This window comes from Ovis canadensis, chromosome 5, assembly GCF_042477335.2.
Source record: "Ovis canadensis isolate MfBH-ARS-UI-01 breed Bighorn chromosome 5, ARS-UI_OviCan_v2, whole genome shotgun sequence".
Taxonomy (NCBI): Eukaryota; Metazoa; Chordata; class Mammalia; order Artiodactyla; family Bovidae; genus Ovis; species Ovis canadensis.
Genome location: NC_091249.1, coordinates 72,706,080 through 72,724,010, shown reverse-complemented (window position 1 = coordinate 72,724,010; position 17,931 = coordinate 72,706,080). Strand labels below are relative to the sequence as shown.

The following is a 17,931-nucleotide window of genomic DNA, read 5'->3' as shown; positions in this document are numbered from 1 at the left end:
TTACATATAATTGTTTTAAATCTAAGGTTTACTGTGAAAATTAAAACCAACCACGTATTTGTAATAAAATGCTAATTTTTAAAGTGAAATATAAGGCAGCCATCAAAACCATGAGAAGTTATGTGTGATGTCCTAGAAAGATATCACTGGTATATTATGTGGTGGGGGGGGAGCAAGTTTCAGACTTTAATGTTTAGAGTAATTTCGCTTTTGGAAAATAAACATGTAGATGTTTGTATCTGGGTGTACATGAGTTAGTGTGTATGAGAGAGTAGGAATGAAATGGTACCAAACTATTAAAATGGTCATCTGGGGGCAGTAGAGAGTAGTGTTGGCTAGGCTGGATGGTCATTTGGATCTTGGTCATTTTTACTAATTTCTGAAATAGGCACTCAGTTTTCTCTTTACTGGAAGTTAACACTTCTTGACTGTAAGTGTGTCCACAGTGGGCTTTTAGCTGGACATGCTCCTCAAATAGCACATTCCTCAAATCTCTGAGAACATTCTGACTTAGGTGTGAGAAGTTCCCTCTGGGGTCAGAACAAGGTGGGGAGCATGGACATCTTTCTGACCAAAGACTTCTCTCTGCTTTCTGACAAAATGCCCTGAAGTCTACCCCCAGGGGAGCCCTCACCATCTCCTATTAGCAGATTCTTCCTCACGATGACCCTCACCTTCATCTTCATTCATCCAACCCCAGTTCATGATCTTGTGTTTGATTTCTTTCACCAAGATCCTTTCTAATCATTACAGCTTTAAAATATCATAACAATAATATCTGAGCATTGTAAAAAAGTCATTATTTCACAGATAAAACATACAAATGCCCTTGTTTCTTCCTCTCCACCTCCACAACTGTATACTCTAGAGTTAACAACTGTAAATAATAGTCCCCTCATTGCCAATCATTTCATATGCAATAAGCAGACTTGTTATGTGAATATATTTTTAGTTTACTCAATGGTTTTATGTTTTAAATAAGACCTTGAAGTGGGCTTTCTCTTTATATATCCTAATGAGTTGCCTGAGTGTAGTGTTTTTACCAACCTGCTTCTCAGGTGATATTCTAGTAAGGTCTTTTTCATTATCGTGTGACAGAAAATAAACTGTTTGGTAGCTGAAAACTCAGGCTTCAGACATGGCTCTGCAGGGTTTGACCATTATCATCTAGTCTAGTTCTCTCCCGGTGTCTCTGTCTCCCTCTCCTCTTTGTCTCCTTCTTTCCTTTTCTTTCTCTCTGTCCTCGCTGTGTCTGTTTCTCTGTGTCTGTCCCTCTCTGTCCCTATGCTGTTTACTTGTTGGATTCATTCTCAGGCTGGGTTGAAAAATAGCTGTAGGCAACATGAGTCTTAAAGCATCCTTACCTCATGAATCCAACGAAGATAAACCTAAATGCTGTTTCTCATTGAAGACCATTGACTATGCCTGAGCCAGACACTCTCCTCTTGACTAATCATCATGGTGTGGGGCTGACATATATGGTTGCTGAGCAGAGATGAGGCCCTGTGACTGCCACCTTTACCAGAAGCATCCGTCACAGGAGAATGACATTTCTTTCGCTCTGGAAAGAAGGATGTTGGGTGACATGAATAGCAGCTATCAACTTCTCTTAAGCTGACCTGAAGACTGATGGGTATCTTTATGGAGTCTCCACAACATGACAGAGGTGTGTCTTCCCCAAGTCTTCTTTACACTACGCCATATATCACTAGGTCCTTCCACTGGCTGCACATACCATACTTCTTGACTTTTTGCCACTGATGCTCTTTCTCTGATCATGCTGTATATTGCCCTGTATTTGGCTCAAATGTAGTTCCCTTTCACTTCATTGAGGATACCATTATCTGTAGCACTGCATGATCTTCTCTTTGATGTGTCCATCTGAATTGCCATCCTTCCTTTTGGCAGCCCAGGAATTTGATGTGTTTTATCTGCAAAACTCCTCCAGCAGATACTCAGTCACACATTTTCTTTTAAAACAGTTTTGCTTCTAAAACATACAATTCTGAGTCAAAGATTGTTTATTTCATCCTGTGCTGGAGATAAATGTGCTGGCATTTCTTAATGATCTCCCTGGAGCATAACTCAATTTTGTAGTGTATAAATGAAAAGTGTCTGTCACTGTGAGCTTGTGTCACACGATTAATTTGTTTTCCCAAGAGGATTGAAATGCATTTCTGCAAGGAATGGGGATTACAAGTTTCCCCTTCTCACATACTCTCTGAAGTTCATGCTTTTATATAATAGTAATATTTTTTGAGTTGAAGTTCATGCTGCTGCTGCTACTGCTAAGCCGCTTCAGTCGTGTCTAACTCTGTGCGACCCCATAGACAGCAGCCCATCAGGCTCCGCCATCCCTGAGATTCTCCAGGCAAGAACACTGGAGTGGGTTTCCATTTCCTTCTCCAGTGCATGAAAGTGAAAAGTGAAAGTGAAGTTGCTCAGTCGTGTCTGACTCTAAGCGACCCCATGGACTGCAGTCCACCAGGCTCCTCCATCCCTGGGGTTTTCCAGGCAAGAGTACTGGAGTGAGTTGCTATTGCCTTCTCCTTCTCAATCCCAGTAGTACTGATATTTTCAATAGGATAATTATTTGTTATGTATTTGATTTGATATATATTTTATTTGATTTGTTATATATTTGATTTTATATATATTATTTAATAATAATTTCAACAGGATAATTATTTGAAGGCTAGTCTGTATACTGTAGGTTGTTTACCAGCATCTCTGGCCCTCTACTAGTATCATGTATCATTCTATATTCTAGTATTCTAGTTATATTATAGTACCACCTCTCTTCTCATACCCAATTCTGACAAATAAAAATGCTTCCAGACATTGCCAGTTGTCCCCAGGGAGTAAAATGGCTCCAGGTCACAAATCACTGTCCTACAGAATAATAATACATTACAGAAATACAGAAGAAAAAAAAGAGGACATTTCTCACAGCCATATTTAAAGAGGTTTTAAACCTTCCAGGAGGATCTTTCTATCCAGATCATTTAGACAATTTTCATGCTAGAGGATATGAAATCTTATTTTTATATTCATTTTATCAACTATTTATTGAGTGCTTACTAATTGCTTTGAGTTGAGTGGAGCACTGGAAGTACAATGGTGAACAATCAGAATAGCTCTGAATCACAGATTTTAGTGAAAAATACAGATAGTAGGTAGATAATTATAGTAAAATCGGTGGTTATTGGAATAGAATAAGGGAAAGTCAAAGCAGTTGTTGGAGCACGTGACTTCCTATGCAGGACAGCTATCAGAAGAAGTGATTCTGAAGCTGGGGTCTGTAGGTGATGTAGGTGCCAGTAGGCGAAGAGGGAGAAGGTGAAGTATGGGGAGCAGTAGCTCGAGAAAACAGCATGTGCAAAGCCCCAGAGGTTTTTTGGTGACACATTATTAAATATAGGCTAAATTCTTAGCTTGTATTTCAGTCCTTTCCCTCAGAATTATCCTCAGTCTATGTCTTCCTATCTCTGTTCCCACCCAGGAGTGGTATGTTATCATTTCCTGAGCATGGTGTGATTCCTCATCATTCCATGTTGCACTTGCGTGTTGAGTTCCTCTTCATTTCCAGGTGGATATCCACCCTTCTTCAGTACTCACCTTCTCCACTGACTGGCTGAGCTTCATTCCCAAAGAAGATTTGTTATTTCTTTCTCTGAGCTCCCATAGAATGTTAAAATGAGAGAGAGAATGTTAAATATTAACACAGCAGTTATCACTTTTTTAAAAATTTGGTTTATTTATCTGTCTCTCACCAGCTCCTTAAGAGTCAGTCTTTATCTCCTCTGTTTCTGTGTTCTTACAGATCAATAGTAGCTGCTCCAGGCATGTTTAGCTGAGCAAAAAATGCTCTGAAATGTGACTTGTGGTTTGATATGACTTTAATGTTAGTTTTTCTACCCTTTTAGAAGTCTTGATATATACATGAGAATAAGAATGAGACCTAGGATCCTAGGTTTCCTGGATTCAAACCCAGTTTTGACTAATTACCAATTATATGGTCTTAAGTAAGTTACTTAAATTCTCTGGTTTTTGTCTTCTCATCAGCAAAATTGTATTCATAATATTAATGAGTGAGTGAATGAAAGTTGCTCAGTCATGTCCAACTCTTTGCAACCCCATGGACTATACAGTCCACGGAATTGTCCAGGCCAGAATTTCCCTTCTCTAGGGGATCTTCCCAACACAGGGATCGGACCCAAGTCTCCTGCATTGCAGCTAAGCCACAAGGGAAGTCCAATAATATTGAAAGTGTATTCCATTTTGTTGTTCAGTTGCTAAGTTGTGTCCGACTCTTTGCCATCCCATGGACTGCCGCATGCCAGGCTCCTCTGTCCTCCACTTTCTCCCAGAGTTTGCTCAGATTCATGTCCATTGAATAAGCGTCCTTGAATACAGGAGTGAGTTGCCATTTCCTCCTCCGGGGTATCTCCCCAACCCAAGGATCAAATACACATCTTCTCTGTCTCCTGCATTGGCAGGTGGGTTCTTTACCACTGAGCCACTTGAGAAGTCCCATATTCCGTTTGGAGTTTCTGAAGATTAAATTACTGAGTATATGCCCAAAAATGGTATACTAGTGTGTGGCTACTAGTAAATGTTAGCCACAATTCTTATTCCATTATTGCTTCCCTGTCCCAATGCGAATTCCTGGTGGCTATTGTGAGTGCCCTCTCTGACACTGATAGTCATCTTTTTCTTCCTGTTGCATAGTTGAGTGTCCTTCAAGGTTAGACCCTCAGCCTTCCAGCCCTGGACATCTTTATTCTCTTTTTTGGAGGGATCACCCATCCTGTGGCTTTATCTGCACCTCTGCCTTCATCTCTCCTGCTGTCTTTTCCTATGTTCCATGTCCCATGCCTCATGCCTCTGGTCTCTGTAGAACAGGTAGCTGCCTGTTCAACATCTTGCCTTAAGCATCTTTCGGTCTTCTTAATCCCAAAGTGGAAATTTCCATCATAAACATTATCCTCTTCCACTTTGTACATCAAAGGTGCATTTATTAGTTAACTTTTCATCATTTGAAGGTAATTCTTTGAGGGCATCTTTTACTTATCTACCATGACCAGCCAAATGCCGAGTCTTAGCTATATTTTCATAAATATCTTTCAAATCTATCTTCCCTGTCTTAAACTTTTTTCATCTTGTTTCTGGGTTATTGCAGTAGCTTCTTCGTTATTATTCCTGTGTATTATCTTATCTGTCAGTTTCATCTTTAAATATGTCTTTTTTCTTGTGTCCTCAGCTCAGAAAGCTTATAGGGCGTTGCATACAGTCCTTCCTATTTCTAGATAAGGTTACTTGTGTCAAGCCTTGCCCTTTTGTTAACATTATCAGGGTATGAAGTTTGGCAAATGTGGGATTCAGTCCTAGTTCTATCATATCTGGCTGTGTGATGTTTGGCAAGTGTATTAAATTCTCTGGGCTTCAGTTTCTTTGTATTTAAAGTGTGTATGTTAAATGCTGCCTTGCAGAGTTGCTGTAGGAATTAGAAATAACATAGAATACTTCTGACACAAAGTGTGTCCTAAAAAAATAGGTGATGTGTATAGTAGGACTGGGCTTCCTTGGTAGTTTAGTGGTAATGAATCCACCTGCCAATGCAGGAGATGCAGGTTTGACCTCTGGGTAACAAAGACCCCCCTGGAGAAAGAAATGGCAACCCACTCCAGTATTCTTGCCTGGGAAATTCCATGGACAGAGGAGTCTGGGGGACTACAGGCCAGGGGGTTGTAAAGGAGTCAGACGCAATTTGGCAACTAAACAACAGCAACATGGTTTGAATAGTAGTAATTGCAGCAGAGAAATAAGCAGACAATTATAATATAGCCAGAGAAATGCTGTGTCACACACATATACGAGGTACTGTAAAGCACCAGGGCAGAGGGATTTCCCTGGTGGTCCAGTGGTTAGGAATCAGAACTTTCGCTGCTGGGGCATGGGTTTGATCCCTGGTTAGGGAACTAAGACCCTGCAAGTCATGTGCTGCTACTGCTGTTTAGTTGCTCAGTCATGTCCAACTCTTTGCAACCCCATAGACTGTAGCCTGGGCTTCCCTGGCCACTTAGACGGTAAAGAATTCACCTGCAATGCGGGAGACCTGAGTTCGATTCCTGAGTTGGGAAGATCCCCTGGAGGTGGGCATGGCAACCCCCTCCAGTATTCTGGCCTGGAGAATCCTCATTGGCAGAGGAATCTGGCAGGCTACAGTCCAAAGGGTTACAAAGAGTCAGACACTGCTGAATGACTAAGCTCAAGACTGTAGCCCTCCAGGCTCCTCTGTCCATGGGATTTCCCAGGCAAGAATACCGGAATGGGTTGCCATTTCCTTCTCCAGGGGATCTTCCCGACCCAGGGACTGGAAACATCTCCTGTGTCTATTGCACTGTAGGCGGATTCTTTACCACTGAGGAACCCGGGAAACCCACAAGTCATGTGGCATGCCCTGCCCCGCACCCCCCCCCCCGCCCCCAGAGAAATGCAGGGATGAAGAACCAATCCACCTCTCTGACAGGACAGAGTCTCCCCTGAGCTTTTTGGGGCCAGAAGAACTTTCCAGGGAATGTGACCCTTGGGCTTAGTCTGGAAGGGTCAGTGGGATAATCATCCAGTGTGTACTGACAGACTGATCAGTTCATGTATATCAAAGTATACCTTGGAAACCTGATTTTTGGAGATTATATTTTTATTGGATTATCCTTTTTTCTTTAGTCAGTGATAACTCAGGAGACACCTTCCTAGACAACTGATATTCCCCTTCTTGCAAGTTTTCTTATCGTGAGTGTACAGAATATTTAACCAAGAAGAACATAGTAAACATTAGATCTGCACATTGCATGTAGGATTATGTGCAAAGACTCGATCTGATGCCCTCTGCATCTCTGACAGGAAGCAGTCTTTCCCTGTCCTTCCACCCCTATAGTTTTTCCTTACTGGAACCCACAGTTTTATCTCTGCTCATGGCTGCATTCTCAGCCCCTTCTTGTGCCTGGCTCCTGGTGAATATCCCTGTGAGGTCTTCCCCATTGATCCTCCAGGTGACTGGCAGCTTGCCGAGCCTCTTGGGATGCCAAGAAAAAGGGCTTTAGTTTCTTCTTGAGCTACTGGCTCCACCTCCTCAAAAGAGAACTGGAGGAACTAAAATTTAACAAAATCAAGAGCAGAAAGATTGGTCTTTTTCTCTAAAATTCTGCCCCCTAAATATGGATCACCTCCTGGAAGGAGAATTACTGCCCCGCCAGTGAACCCCACAGTTAACCCCGACTGTATGCTACCTGATTACCTCTGTGGTTGGGTGTAACATCTACCCCAAAACTTAGTGCCTTATACAACTATGCATTGTTATTAGATGTCACAGTTCTGTTCATCAGGAGCTTCGGCTTGGCTGAAGTCACTTGGTGGCTTTTAACTGGAGACTGAACTAGCGTGGAGTGTCCAGGGTCATTTAGTTATATACCTGGCATCTTGGTGGGGTCATCTGGAAGGCTAGGCTCAGCCAGGCTCTTCTCTCTGTCCATGTGATCCCTATTCATGATCTCATGTTGATGCATGCTAGATTTTTTACATGACAGCTCCTGACTCCAAAAAACCAAGAGTCTTATTAAAAATTGAACCTGGGACTGTCATATAACACTTCCAATGTACTCTGTTGGTCAAATCAGTCACAGGGCAACCCTGTGGGAAGGGTGCAGATGCCCTGTCCCTGGATGGGAAATGTGGCCATCTTTAATTCATTACAATTACAACCTCTTATAAAAACTCTGATGTAAGTCAATACCTTGTTTACACATAAGAAAACAGATGCACAGAGATGTGTAGTGTCCAAAGATTTGTCCAAAGTCAAAAGGAACATCCATGAAATGTTTGGGACTAGAACTTACTGATTTTCTTGCTAAAGGCAAAATGCACTTGTAAATCCTAAGTTTGCTGGTTCAGTGAAGATCTTTAACACTTTACTCCTAAATTTTAAAGATGATTGTGCTTTATTGATTAGGAATCGTGAAAATATTTGTGGTGAAAGGTTTCTGTTTTCTTATTCCATTCCAAAATCCAGGTCTTATCAGCCACCAGATACTTCATCTCTTCTCTCCAGTGATTGACATTTTTTTCTTTAGGTTATCTTAATTGGAGATTTGATTTCTGTGGATCATTCAAGATGTAATCTTCAGCCATCCCAGGTAGAAAAGCTGGGCCTGGATTAAGTCTATGAGAGGATGCTACATCTAATCAACCTCACTGCTTGTAGCCAGTATGGTCTCATTGTTTCCATTCAACTTGAGGGATCAATTCTTTGCCTTTTGTTTCTTAGAATCAATGACCAGGTTGAACTCAATGGCTCAGTGGGTTCTATGTTATTTGTTAAATGATTTAGAGTCCCAGTTCCAAAATGTATCTAAATTTGTTTACAATAATATTTTATATATATATATGTATATATATTTATATATGTATATATATATATATACACACACACACACACACACACACACATACATATATACATATAAAATCAGAGCTTCCCAGGTGGCACCAGTGGTAAAAACCTGCCTGCAAATGAAGGAGATATAAAAGATGCAGGTTCAATCCCTGGGTTGGGAAGATCCCCTGGAGGAGGGCATGGCAACCCACTCCAGTACTCTTGCCCAGAGAATCCCCATAAACAGAGGAGCCTGGTGGGCTGTAACCATGCAGTAACACAGAGTTTGACACAACTGAAGTGACTTAGAACACACGCACGCGTACATATAAGATCAGAGGGGCTTGGAATAAAAAGCATCACTACGAACAAAGCTAGTGGAGGTGATGGAATTCCAGTTGAGCTATTTCAAATCCTGAAAGATGATGCTGTGAAAGTGCTGCACTCAATATGCCAGCAAATTTGGAAAACTCAGCAGTGGCCACAGGACTAGAAAGGTCAGTTTTCATTCCAATCCCAAAGAAAGGCAATGCCAAAGAATGCTCAAACTACCACACAATTGCACTTATCTCACATGCTAGTAAAGTAATGCTCAAAATTCTCCAAGCCAGGCTTCAGCAATACGTGAACAATGAACTTCCTGATGTTCAAGCTGGTTTTAGAAAGGCAGAGGAACCAGAGATCAAATTTCCAACATCTGCTGGATCATGGAAAAAGCAAGAGAGTTCCAGAAAAACATTTATTTCTGCTTTATTGACTGTGCCAAAGCCTTTGACTGTGTGGATCACAATAAACTGTGGGAAATTCTGAGAGAGATGGGAATACCAGACCACCTGACCTGCCTCTTGAGAAATCTGTATGCAGATCAGGAAGCAGCAGTTAGAACTGGACATGGAACAACAGACTGGTTCCAAATAGGAAAAGGAGTATGTCAAGGCTGTATATTGTCACCCTGCTTATTTAACTTATATGCAGAGTACATCATGAGAAATGCTGGGCTGGATGAAGCACAAGCTGGAATCAAGATTGCCAGAAGAAATATCAATAACCTCAGATATGCAGATGACACCACCCTTATGGCAGAAAGTGAAGAGGAACTAAAAAGCCTCTTGATGAAAGTGAAAGAGGACAGTGAAAAGGTTGTCTTAAAGCTCAACATTCAGAAAGCTAAGATTGTGGCATCTGGTCCCATCACTTCATGGGAAATAGATGGGGAAACAGTGGAAACAGTGTCAGACTTTATTTTGGGGGGCTCCAAAATCACTGCAGATGGTGACTGCAGCCATGAAATTAAAAGATGCTTACTCCATGGAAGGAAAGTTATGACCAACCTAGATAGCATATTAAAAAGCAGAGACATTACTTTGTCAACAAAGATCCATCTGGTCAAGACTATGGTTTTTCCAGTGGTCGTGTATGGATGTGAGAGTTGGACTGTGAAGAAGGCTGAGCGCCGAAGAATTGATGCTTTTGAACTGTGGTGTTGGAGAAGACTCTTGAGAGTCCCTTGGACTGCAAGGAGATCCAACCAGTCCATTCTAAAGATCAGTCCTGGGTGTTCATTGAACAGACTGATGATGCTAAAGCTGAAACTCCAGTACTTTGGCCATCTGATGTGAAGATTGACTCATTGGAAAAGACTCTGGTGCTGGGAGGGATTTGGGGCAGGAGGAGAAGGGGACGACAGAGGATGAGATGGCTGGATGGCATCCCCGACTTGATGCACATGAGTTTGAGTGAACTCTGAGAGTTGGTGATGGACAGGGAAGCCTGGCGTGCTGCAGTTCATGGGGTCGCAAAGAGTCGGACACGACTGAGCAACTGAACTGAACTGAACTCTTAAACTTTATGTGTCAGAAACTTTGTAAGTTTTAAACATATTGGTCATCAATCCTCACAGCCAGTCAATGAGCTGGACATAACAGTCCCAGATGAGGAAATTGAGTCTTGGAGAGGTTAAGTAACTGATTCTAAGACCACAGAATTGGTGGTACCCAGATGCAAAAATGTAAGATGACTGCTAAAATCTCTTCTGATTCTGAAAGTCTAGGGCTCCAAGTTGTTCTCTTTGCTCCTTCTGCCTTCACTGTGGTTAGAAGGGCAGTAAGTGAGGAGAAAGAATTTTCCTTAATTGCAAGAGGGGTGGGAAAGTTTAGCATGGAACATAAAAATACATGACTGCCTTCTAAAAGTTGTCAAAGTAAATTGTGTCCCCAGAGGTATTTAGAAGCATTTATCACACATTACACATGGCTATAGTTGGGGAAGCTAGGAGAAGGCAATGGCAACCCACTCCAGTACTCTTGCCTGGAAAATCCCATGGATGGAGGAGCCTGGTAGGCTGCAGTCCATGGGGTCGCTAAGAGTCAGACACGATTGAGCGACTTCACTTTGACTTTTCACTTTCATGCATTGGAGAAGGAAATGGCAATCCACTCCAGTGTTCTTGCCTGGAGAATCCCAGGGACGGGGGAGCCTGGTGGGCTGCCGTCTATGGGGTCCCACAGGGTCAGACATGACTGAAGCGACTTAGCAGTAGCAGCATAGTTGGGGAAGCTAGTGACTGGTCTACCAAAGGGGATTTTAATGGAGTTTTGTGAGCAATGCTTGGAAATGTTTTGCATAATATATTACTTTGTAAATATCCTTGCTACATTTTAGTTAATCCTGGCCATCTGGAACCTCATTTGTCATTTAAACATTTACTTAACCGCTTTGTAAAAGTATTCTAGTTAAAAAAAGAGTGTGAATTGTCCAGTGGAAGTCTAGAGAACAGACCTAGATTAATCCAGTGGATTAACTCACTCCAGTACTCTTGCCTGGAAAACAGCATGGATGGAGGAGCCTGGTAGGCTGCAGTCCATGGGGTCACTAAGAGTCAGACACGACTGAGCGACTTCACTTTCACTTTTCACTTTCCTGCATTGGAGAGGGAAATGGCAACCCGCTCCAGTGTTCTTGCCTGGAGAATCTCAGGGACGGAGAAGCCTGATGGGCTTCTTCTAGGAGGTCGCACAGAGTCGGACACAACTGAAGCTACTTAGCAGCAGCAGAAGCTGAGACAGAATTGCTTTTTCTGATGAATACTATCCAGCTAGCCTGTGAACCAACCATTCTTTTTCTTGAATTTGTTGTAATTCAGTTCCTTTGGTGGAGCAGTGTTGATTGTGACGGACATTTCCCAGTTCAAAAAAACTTTTGGTTATTCTTCCTAGCATAGCATTCAAAAATCTCTAAGACAATTGTCTCAAAGTGTGGTCACCGGATGACCATCAACAGATCATTTGGGAACGTATCAAAAATGCAAATTCTTAGGCCCCATTCAAGATTTACCTGTACCTGTGTTTCAATAAGCTCTCCAGGTGGTTCTGAAGCACATCATCGTTGGAGAACCATTGCACTGAGGTCTGCCCCTCAGTCAGCTATTTTAGGCTTACTTCCTTCTACTTCCATATAAACGCTCTCCCATCCAGCTAATTGTACTCTGTTATATTTATATGTGTATGTGGATACATGGATGTATATTTATAGATGGATGTGTATATATATAAAATTTCTGTCCCAGATCTTTGTCCATGCTCTTTGTAACACCTGGATCATATTTTCTCCTCCACTGTCCTTGTGCTGTGTTGTGCTAAGTCGCTTCAGTCCAACTCTTTGCAGCCCTGTGAACTGTAGCCCACCAGGCTCCTCTGTCCATGGGATTCTCCAGGCAAGAATACTGGAGGGGGTTGCCATGCCCTCCTCCAAGGGATCTTCCCAGTCCAGGGACTGAACCTGCGGCTCCTGCACTGCAGGCAGAATCTTTACCTCTGAGCCCCTGGGAAAGCCCAAAACCCAACTTAAAAGACACTTATTGGAGACAGCCTTTCCTCATCTCTCTGATAGACACAGCTTTTCACATTTTCAAAACCTGGTCCCACATTTTAGTGTTATTTATTTTAATTGGTAGTGATCAAGGGTTTACTATTTATTCAGCCCTTTTGTGAGTATAACTCTCTATATAGCATTGTACTAGGAACTGAGGATACAATTTAGAACAGGCAAACATCTGTGAAATGTATAAATCAGTTAGGGGTAGACTTTCTTACAGCCTGTCCTAGAATAGCTCTGAGAAGGTGCAGGTCTCTTATACTATACTTCTGGGTGTCCTGTAGGTTGTATTAAGTTATGGTGGGTAGAGTGGAAGGTAATATTCTAGGCTTCTCTGATCTGTATAGAATACACTAGAGAATTATGCTGTCCTTATAGCTACCATTCTTAACAGGGAATGGCACACTAACTCATACAGAGGACACAGAGTCCTTGCTGTTGGTGAAAATCACCTCCTCTAGACCAAAGGTTTTCAACCGCAGCACTACTGTCATTGTAGATCAGATGACTCTCTGTTGTAGCAGGCTGTCTTGTGCATTGTAAGACATCTGGCAGCATTTCTGACCCCTGCTCCCTGAATGTCAATAACATCACCCTTTCCAATTATGACAACAAAATATGTCTTCTTACATTGCAAAATATACTTTGGTATGAAAAATCAACCTGGGTTGCATGCAACTAGGAATATTTTTACCAGAAAATAAAACTCAAGAGAAACGTAAAAGCTCTCCTTAGATATCTAGGACCATTGTGCAGAAAGAGAATCAGAGATAGAAATTTTAATTCGAGACAGAGGGTAAAACTGGAAGTTACAGAAAATCACTTTTGAAGGAAACTTTTTAACTTCGGGATATTCTTAAGTTTAGAGTGTACTGTTGTAGGACTTGGTGAATTCCCAGTCCTTCATGCTTTTATGCAGGCTTGGATATGCTTCATTTTAGAAGAAATTTGGGGACTTGGGGATTTTGAGGATGCTTCAAGTTTTGAGATTCAGCGTTTTTTATGTTTTGATTGTTTTTTAAAATGGCTTGTAAGGAATTAGAATAGTCCCTTGGGGGTTTCAGGGGAGTGACAGAGTGAAGTGATAGTAATGAGGTCAACGTCCTGGCCCTTGTGTCAGGCTGCCTGGGCCGGATCCCAGCTTGGTTCTTACCACCAGTGGGACCTTGGACAAATCTTGACACTTCTCTGTTTCCTCATATGTGAAATGGGTGCATTTATAGTTCCTTAGGACCAAATGAGATTATACAAGTAGGAAATTTCCTTGTTAAGGAAATGAAAAGTAGCTCTTATTATTAACTCAGCATGCTTTTCATAAATTCTAAATAAATTGCAAATTTAACTAGCTATTTCTGTCAATGTTGCACATGTGTTTGGGGGGCAGGTCATTATAGGAAAAATATGTTTGTTATTAACACTGATAATATAATCCAAAAGTAAGTATTAAAAGCAACCATGATAGGTAAAAATCAAGTTTTTTAATATCTGTCTGGTCCTTGATCTACAAACAAAGCTAGAATGTTAAAAAAGTTCCCTCCATTAGTCAGTTAATAGTGGAACTCAGTTTTTATTCATCATTTTTTTCAGTGATATTGATTTTCACATACTTAATTTACATCCTTCAAGAGGATGTTTATTTTTCTGGATCCTTTGCTAGAAACCACATATTGAAGAGATATGAGGAAAGAAACTAGAAGGATATGAGGTGGCTTAACAGCTGTCTCAAGGGTGCCAAGGCCTTGATAAGAATCTTTGGCCCACAAAGTCAAGTGAGCTTTCTAATTTGAGCTCCAAATAAAAACCTTATAGTTTTTAGTCTTAAAGTCTCTATTCCATGTCACTTAAAAATCATATTATTTTTATTGTAGGACATGACACCAGATTGAAAGTGTAGAGGAGAATATTTAAGTAAAACACATACATAGACATAATTTAGTATGTTTCTTAGTCATCTTTACCTGTAATTCACAATTTCAATATAGTTTGGAGAAGGCAATGGCACCCCAACCCAGTGCTCTTGCCTGGAAAATCTGATGGATGGAGGAGCGGGGTAGGCTGCAGTCCATGGGGTCGCTAAGAGTCGGACACGACTGAGCGACTTCACTTTGACTTTTCACTTTCATGCATTGGAGAAGGAAATGGCAACACACTCCAGTGTTCTTTCCTGGAGAATCCCAGGGATGGGGAAGCCTGGTGGGCTGCCATCTATGGGGTCACACAGAGTCGGACACGACTGAAGCAACTTAGCAGCAGCAGCAGCAGCAGCAGCAATATAGTTTAGAGAAAATAAAATTCCTTTTTCCCCTTTACTTATTATTAGTTTTTATAGTAGGAAATAAAGGATTTTTCCTAGGCTTTCTCCACCACCTAACATCAGTTTGTGTGTGTGTGTGTGTGTTAGTTGCTCAGTCGTGTGACTCTTTGTGACCCTGTGGACTATATCCCATCAGACTCTGACCATGGGATTCTCTTGGCAAGAATACTGGAGTGGGTAGCCATTCCCTTCTCCAGGGGATCTTCCCAACCCAAAGATTGAACCTCGGTCTCCTGCATTGCAGGCAGATTCTTTACCATGTGAGCCACCAGGGAAGCCCCCACTTCACATCATGCAAGAGTAACTTTCTACAGCTGTCTGTGCATGAAACCATCACTATGTCCTACCTTATCTGTCTGGGAAGTGAACATTTCAAGCAACTTTATTCCAGGCCCTCATCGTTCAGGTCACAGACTGTGTATGTAAATGTGTAAGGGATAGGTAGGATGTGTACTGTATCCACAGGATGCCTCTTAAAGTTGAATTTCAAAAAAGAACCTGTCACCATTATTTCTGTAACAGCAGCTCCAAGTAGCCAAGGACAATGCAAGTTAAGCGGTCAAGAATCCACCTGTCAGTGCAACAGATGCAGGTCCGATCCCTGGGGTGGGATGATTTCCATGGAGAAGGAAATGGCAACCCACTGCAGTATCCTTGTCTGGGAAATCTCTTGGACAGAGAAGCCTGGCAGGCTACAGTCCATGAAGTCACAAAAGAGTTACGACTTAGTGACTAAACAACAACAATGCAAATTAATGCATCAAACGTTTGGACAGCAGAACTTGGGGAGATCTTATTGTCCACATGATATTCATCATGCTATGAAATCAGACAATCACCTTGGCCAAACTAGGCTTAGAAAAGAAAGTGAAAGTGAAAGTCACTCAGTTGCGTCTGACTGTGCAACCCCATGGACTATAGAGTCCATGGAATTCTCCAGGCCAGAATACTGGAGTGAGTAGCCTGTCCCTTCTCCAGTCTTCCCAACCCAGGGATTGAACCCAGGTCTTCTGCATTGTGGGTGGATTCTTTAACAGCTGAGCCACAAGGAAAGCTCAGGAATGCTGGAGTGGGTAGCCTTTCCCTTCTCCAGAGGATCTTCCCAACCCAGGAATCAAACCGGGGTCTCCTGCGTTGCAGGTGGATTCTTTACCAACTGAGCTATGAATGAGCACGAGTATAACCATGTGGTCATAGTCCTTTTCTGTAAATTCTATTGTCTTCCCAACATAATCCTCTAAACATACATATCTACTTATGGAAATCAGAAGAATCTTCATCTTGCCTCTTCAAACATACCCTTTGTCCTATAAAATATTTGATTTTGTTTTGTCTTTTTGAATTTTTGAATCTACATGACAATGGAGTTCCAAACAAATTCCTAAAGTCTCTTGTCTTTACCCAGTATCTTGGTACCTGTTCCAAACCTCAAAAATCATAAGTTATTTAGCAAAGATAGGGAAGCACCTTTTCTCAGCTATCTTTTGATTGCTTTCTTTGGGTTGGTGGATGAAGAGATGCTATAATTTGAGCTTTGACCTGGAGGTGTAGTGAATAAAAATGAAAGCATTCTTACTTAGAACAAACTTTCTATGAAGGACATATCTGGCATTCAGAACCATTTTCACTGAGGCAAGGTACTTTGGTTACAAGTAGCAGAAACTTCTTTTAGCCAGCTTTATTAGGTTTTGCTAGAGCTGACATAACAAAGTACCACAAACTGAGTGGCTTGGAACAACAAGATATTTATTATCTCAGTTCTAGAGACTAGATGTCTGAAATCAAGGTGTTTGCAGGTCCCTTCTCCCTCTGAACCTGTAGGGAAAAGATTCTTCCTTGCCTCTTCCTAGCTTCAAGTGTTTTACTGGCACTCTTTGGTGTTTTTTTGGCTTGCTGAAGCATCATTTCAATCCTCTGTCTTCACATTGCCATTTTGTCTCTGAGTGTGTCTGTCTTGTCTAACTTTCCATTTTTATAAGGATTTCAGTCATGTTGGAGAAGGCGATGGCACCCCACTCCAGTACTCTTGCCTGGAAAATCCGATGGATGGAGGAGCCTGGTGGGCTGCAGTCCATGGGGTCGTGAAGAGTTGGACACGACTGAGCAGCTTCACTTTCACTTTTTACTTTCATGCATTGGAGAAGGAAATGGCAACCCACTCCAGTATTCTTGTCTGGAGAATCCCAGGGATGGGGGAGCCTGGTGGGCTGCCGTCTATGGGGTCGCATAGAGTAGGACACAACTGAAGCGACTTGGCGGCAGCAGCAATCATGTTGGATTAAGGCACATCCTAATCACCTCATTTTAATTTTATTACTTCTCTAAAGAACCTGCTTGCAAATAAGTCCATATTCCAAGGCACTGAAGGTTTGTATTTCAGCATATCTTTTGGGAGAGGGAAGCGCATTTCAACCTATAACATCATCTGCACAAAAGGGAATTTAGTGGAAAGATATGAGGTGGCTTGTTTAATTGAAGGAAGAACTAAAGAATTGAGAACCTAAAGGGGCAAGAGCATGACTGCCCAAATATCTAAGGAACAGGAACTGCTCTCAGTCCTGCTGAGAGCAGGAGGCAACTGTGGGAATAGAGGGACCTTTGCTGACTTCCATCTCCACATCACTCTGCATGGCATTCAGAGTTCCAGGAAAATGTCTGATTAGGTCACTTCCTGGCTGGAAAAGTCAGAATCACATCATTTATTTTCCCAACTATACAACAACAAGTGAAAAGAGAATTCCCAAAGGACTTGGGATGCTATTACCAACAAAAAAGAGGGAAGATGGTAAATGTACAAAACCAATATATAATCTAGCTAATCTAGGCCCTCTAGCAGGAAGTGAGGAAGGGAGCAAATTTTGAAAAAAAAAAAAAAAGTTTTCATGTGCTCCAAATTCATCAACTTTTTATAAGTAAACCTCTAATGATTATTAATACAGCCATTCAGAAAAATTTGCCTTTCTTATATAAGTCAAGAGTGTGAAGAGAATTCCACTTAATCATGATTCTTTCCATTACTGAGTTAGCCTTAGTTAGATTTGGCTACCATGTCTGTTTTATAGATAAAGAAAATGAGTTCCTGAGTAATTCCCTCTCCCATTCTTTGGTTTGTTGTTCTTTGCACTTTGGTCCAGATCAGGACACTCCACTGTCTTGCTGGGCACAGGGAGTTCCCTGACACAATGTGGTCAGCTACTCTTTGATGCCTTAGAGGGAAGGGTATAATTCTCCCTTCCCAGATCCTATGGCACTCTCTTCTCATGCTCCAACACTGGGCTTTCCTTCTCATTTCACCCTCTCTCCCAAATCA

At 41.7% G+C, this 17,931-nt stretch overlaps 1 protein-coding gene across 7 annotated transcripts in view; it reads left to right on the top strand.

Annotated features, from left to right (window-relative positions):
- HTR4 (5-hydroxytryptamine receptor 4) overlaps positions 1-17,931 on the top strand; it is a 248,757-nt gene that overhangs the window by 166,309 nt on the left and 64,517 nt on the right. The window lies entirely within an intron of this gene.